The sequence below is a fragment of the Lithobates pipiens genome, unplaced genomic scaffold, assembly GCF_037356315.1.
Source record: "Lithobates pipiens isolate NorthernLeopardFrog02 unplaced genomic scaffold, aLitPip1_a1.2 Scaffold_30, whole genome shotgun sequence".
NCBI lineage: Eukaryota > Metazoa > Chordata > Amphibia > Anura > Ranidae > Lithobates > Lithobates pipiens.
In genome coordinates, this window is record NW_027507791.1 from 124,860,321 (window position 1) to 124,866,438 (window position 6,118).

The following is a 6,118-nucleotide window of genomic DNA, read 5'->3' on the forward strand; positions in this document are numbered from 1 at the left end:
AGCTGGTCCTTTTACAGCACAGCTCTGCAAGTCTCTGACTATGAGGAGAGGGGGTGTGTGCCTCTCCTCCAATCAACTGTCTCACAGAGTATGGCAAGACTCCCCCTCCCCCTGCTCTAAACGAGAAGAGAAAATTCTAACAGGACATACACTTTCTAAACAGTATATAAAGCTGACGACAGCAGATGCATGTAAAACTTATGTAGTGGAATTTAATCTCGGTGTATCATCTTAGGCTGTTCCCTTCACTGCTTATATGTGAGGGTTGACAATCACTATAAATTTAAAGTGACTGTCATAGGATAAGAATGGGGATGGTATTTCTGACGTCACCTTTGTGAATGTTAGTTTCCTGTTTTAATGCTTGGTCTTCACTGCTTCTGAGTCTCTAACCCGAGACTAGTAGTTATAGGGAAATCTGACACGTTCATTTACAAATGAAATTCAGCCTTACCTTCAGGCCCCTTTCACACTGAGTCGCGGAGGGCGTCGGCGGTAAAGCGGCATTATTTTTAGCGCCGCTTTACCGTTGTTTTAGCGGGGCAGTTTTAACCCCCCAGTGTGAAAGGATCTGCTTTTTTCAGGCGCTATTTTTAGCACTGTAGCGCCTAAAAAATGCTGGCAGTGTGAAAGGGGTCCCAGTCTTGCACAGTTGTATGGAAAATGCTTACTCTGATTTCTCAGCACAATGTGAGCTTCTCACAGTGATCATTAGAAGCTGCAAGTCAGAGCGAGCCCACCTAATTTTCTGGCTGGAGGACACCCAGCATATATCTAGCACTTTCCTCCCTAGCCCTACTGTCCCTGACCTGCCCCTTTCATTTATTGGATTTAATTTAATTTATGTAGGCTCAGAATCACATCACATGTGGGCTTTACCCAGGGCCAAATGCAAGCAAATGCAGTCGGCTACTAATCTCCACTCCTCCAGTCAGATACCCAGTCACCCACTAAAAGAGTTGCTTTAAAGTTTAGTTAGTAAGCTGTACTGTGTGAAAACAGGAAACTGTAGAGTTAAATGATATCCTCACCTAGTTAAGTAAATAGATCACAATTGCATGTTTCCAAAACAGCGAAGGTTTCTTCTTCTTTAGTACAGTATACTGTAATACACCAGAAGAGCCCTGACCCGTTTTTAAAGCTTGTAGTCATTAACTCCACAGCTAGTACCTGGTATCATTTAACATTTTTAATTGTAAGGCCATCATCTACAGTAACATTCTATAATGTCACAACTTGTGGTAATAAAGTTTATATGAACAGTGGACATTGAGGGGAAAAAGGTTTTTAACCCCCTGCTGATTTTGTACATTTGCCCGCTAACAAAAAAATTATCAGTCTATAATTTTAATGGTAGGTTTATTTTAACAGTGAGAGACAGAATAACAAAAAAATCCAGAAAATTTAAAGTAATTGTAGCGTATGCGCGGGATCCCGGACACAAACGTGCTCTGAAAGAGCTTTGCACGATCCTGCCCAAGACAGCAACATTCATGCAGCGTGAACACAGTCTCGGGAACAGCAAGGCCAGCCGAAACAGGGACAGCAAAAATTTTAAAAATCTAACGGAGGAACGGGTCCCTCCCCTGGACACAGCCCGCAACCCAAGATGGCACCGGGACGCCGGGACACACGAGGCTGCTCAGCCTCCAGAGCGGACACATCTCAGCGGGGGGGGGGGGATAGCAGGATCCCTCTGGAGCATCCCAGGGATCCGTTTTCCTCGCAATCTTCAGAGGACATGGAGGAGAATCAGCAGGGTGAGACCCTCTTGCAGCCTCCCTCCCCTGACACAGACAGAGACGCGCAGGAGACGTTAGACTCCCCTGTGTCTTCCATGGACAAAAACATGGCTTAACTTACTGAGGCTATATTCAGCCAGCCCAGGACTGCCATTATTTTACCCCAGCAGATGCACTACTCAGGTGACGCAGTGCTACTAGCCCGATTCTCCACCATGCTGCAGCAAGAGCTCTCTAAAGCCTGTACCATGATCACTACAGATCTTAAAAAAAGACATCCACAGCATAGGTGAGAGATTTGACCTCATGGAATCTAAGGTGGACGGCACTATTAAGAGGGTGAATCAAAACACCAATATGATTACAGACCTCCAAGATAGGCTTGAGGAAGCCCATACTAAAATAGAGGACTTAGAGAAGCGCTCTTGCGGATACAACGTGCGTATACGCGGCCTCCCCAAAACGCATTCTGACCTAGAAGGTGCCATGAAAGAGCTGATGAAAGAATTGATTCCAGACATCACCCCACACCAAATGGAGATTGACCGAATTCACCGAGCTCTGACAGCCCCAAGATCTGACGGACTACCTCGTGATGTCATAGTCAAACCACATTATTACCAAATAAAGGAGAAATTGATGCTTGCAGCCCGCAACAGACAGGAGATATCATTATTTGGGGCGCCAATGCGACTTTTAACTGACCTAGCCCCCTCTACAGTACAAAAGCAAAGGAATCTAAAACCTCTGCTACAACAGCTTATCAACAAGCAGATAAAATACAGATGGGCATTTCCCTTCAGGTTGTCCTCCACCTATAAAGGCAAATCCTACTCCTTTTTCACATTTCAAGAAGGTGAAGACCTGCTACTTGAATTGGGGATTATTACAAGGGACTCTCCAGTCCCCTCCCCTCCGCATCAAGCCCATCGCCCCCTCTCCCCACTGTGGATGGATTTTCAATTTTTTCAAAGCAGTTCCTTAGACGCTAGTCTAATGCTAAAAATTAACCTTTAACCTACAGTTTATTTTTCATTACCAAGATGGTGTGGTGCCGGCCCCCGGCATGGGGACGCCAAGGCAGGAGTAACCGATGGGAACCCGCCCGCCCTGGTGTCGCGGCCCTGAAGGTGGGGGGTGGGTGTTCACCGATAAAGTTAAGTCTAACGATTATAAGTTGTTGGATCTGTACCCTGCTGACCAGCTCTAAAGCCTAGGTTATTTGGGTCAGATCGGAAATCCATGCCACCCATTTGCAAGACTACTTTTCCTCTGAGGAGGAAAGTACCATTGCCTTTTCCGGACAGGATATTGTGTCCAGCAGGGGTTATTCCCCACAAAGTTGTACATTATCTACAGTTTATTAAGCATTTACATTTAGGCCTGTGGCCTTTATATTTAACACGGTTTAATCTTTTGTCTCTTTTCCTTTTCTTCCCTCCCCCTACCCTTTATTTTCCCCGAGCTGTGGTCCCGTGCCCCACCCATGTATATCAGTCTTGGAGAAGATGGAAGTGGGAGACCTGCGCTCTCGAGGTCCCATCTACCCACACAGTAACACAAGGTAAGAGTGCTCTGCGCTACCACGATGGCCAAGACATACTCTACTGACTTCTCAGTGATCACCCACAATGTACATGGATTTAATTCCCCGGCTAAAAGGACTAAAGCCTTTCAATACTACCATAGACAAAAAGCAGACAGACATTCTACTGCTTCAAGAAACCCACTTTTCAAAAAACGTCAGCCCCCAGATACCTCAATATCAAATACACGCAGTTTTATTTCGCCAACGGGCCTAATAAAAAGGAAGGGGTGGCGATCAGCTTCTCTAGACGGACCCCCATTTATGCCCATCACAATAGTTAAAGACAAGGGATGTAGATACATAGTGGCAGTGGGACGTATTCATGATAAGTTGGTTTCCTTTGCGTCATACTATGCCCCGAATACGGGACAGATGGAATTCTTGAGCAAAATGTTGAGAATACTGATGCCCAAGGTTCAGGGACAGGTGATCATGGGGGGAGATAGTAACATACCGCTGGATAGGATCATGGACAAATCTAACCCTGCTAAACCAACTCTCAAAAGACCTCCGACTGGAAGCAACAAGGTGGCTAAATTGTTCCACCTTTATGACCTGATAGACGCGTAGCGGGAATGTAATCCCACTGCCAGGGACTATACGCACTTTTCACAGGTACATCATACATATTCTAGGATAGACCATCTACTAGTACGTACCCCACTACTGCCGTATCTGACGTTGGTAAAAATACTGTCTACCCCCTGGTCAGATCACTCCCCAATTAAACTTTTAACGACAGGGCTTTGGTCCAAAGCCTCACCATCTCCATGGCATCTTAATGCTAGCCTATTGAATGACCCGATATTGTACACGGAAATTGAAAAATAAATACTGGCTTACTTTAGCATTAATAAGTCATCAGACACATCACCCATGATTAATTGGGCAGCCCACAAGGCCTAAATTCGGGGCAAGTTGATACAAATAGGGGCCAGAATGAAACGGACCCGATTACAAACTATTAAGCAAATAGAGACTAACTTAGACCGGTTAACGCAAGAACAACATGAAAACCCACAGCGTGACATTAGACATAAAATAGACAATGCTAGACTGGAGTTAAACCTAAGCTTGACTACCCTGGCAGAGAAACACATCAGCTGGTCTAAACCGACCATATACGCCTACTTTACCTAAACTGAAACTTTCCACAGGCCACCCCACTCAAAATCCTGAACAAATTCTAAAAGAATTTGATCGATTCTACTTCGGACTATACGGCCCACAGGCTAAATATGACCCATCTAAGGCGAAAGGTTTCTTCCGTAATACCCCATTGCCCAAGCTGATATGAGCCCACACTGAACTGATGGACAAAGACTTTACAGAACTTGAGATCAAAATGGCAATCAAGACCATACACCCTACCAAGGCCCTGGGACCTGATGGCTTTACGGGTCACTACTATAGGAAGTACCAGGACATATTGATTCCTCACCTGTACTCTTACTTTAACGATCTTAGACGAGGAAACAAGATACCTCATCACGAAAATGTAGCATACCTTAGTGTTATACCGAAACCGGAAAAAGATCATGGGGACTGCGCTATCGCCCGATCTCGTACGGTTTTGAAAATTTTAACCAAAGTTTTGGCCCTTAGATTGAACACTTTCCTCCCTGATTAGATCCATCCCGACCAGGCTGGCTTTGTCCCAAATCAACAAACATCCGATCAAACTCGTAGAATAATAAATCTCATTACAACAGTACAGTCAGACTGGGACAGCAAGGTCCCTAGAAGAGGCATGTTGCTTTCATTAGACATTCAAAAAGCGTTCGATTCACTCTCCTGGGAATATTTGTTAGATGTATTACATAGATATGGCTTCGGGGAACACTTTAACTCTTCTCAAGGCTCTGTATGACATCCCGTCGGCATCATTACTGCTTAGGGGATACTCCTCCCAGCCTTTTGCTATTAGAAGAGGAACTAGGCAGGGATGCCCATTGTCCCCGATTCTATTCGTTTTAGCAATGGAACCCCTAGCTATCAGGATCCGGGAATGCCAAGATGTTAGAGGGATTATTTGTGGAGACAGGGAACACAAATGCTTGCTCTTTGCTGATGGCCTATTGTTAACGCTGCCATCACCATTTACTTCCCTCCCTAACTTGCACGCGATATAGCAACCATTTTCTGAAAGCTCAGGGCTAAAAATTAATCATAGTAAATCCAGAGCACTAAATCTTTCACTACCAAACACCACTCAGCAAGCTTTAGAGCGGTCCTACAAATTTAAATGGGAAACTGAGGCCCTGCCATACCTTGGCTTACACTTAACCCCAACAATTCAGATGCTGTATAAAAAAAAATTACCCTGCACTTTTTAGGAGAATAACTGAAGATCTAGCGAAATGGCAAGTCCATCCCCCATCGTGGTTTGGCAGACTACACTCAATTAAATGAATGTGTTACCTAGAATACTATATTTGTTTCGCACCATACCCGTGACACTGGTGCGAAGGGACCTTCAAACACTCCAAAATAGAATTCTCCGGTTTGTTTGGGGAGGATAAGAGGCCTAGGGTGAACAGAAGTATGATATATACACTCCAAAATGAAAGAGGCCTGGGCCTGCCAGACCTTCAGAAATATTTTTATGCAACTCAGCTAGACCAACTCTCCAGGTTTCATTCCCACCAACCACATGCAATATGGATGACCATGGAATCTTATTCCATTCGTCCAGACTAGATCTCACAGATCATGTGGCTTCCAATGAAAGAAAGGCCACTTATACTGTGTCCCACCCTCTCCCTCTCATTGGGCATATGGGACAGGC

At 44.9% G+C, this 6,118-nt stretch overlaps 1 protein-coding gene across 2 annotated transcripts in view; it reads right to left on the reverse strand.

Annotated features, from left to right (window-relative positions):
• Window positions 1-6,118, reverse strand: part of HEATR5A (HEAT repeat containing 5A) — a 277,562-nt gene that overhangs the window by 125,025 nt on the left and 146,419 nt on the right. The window lies entirely within an intron of this gene.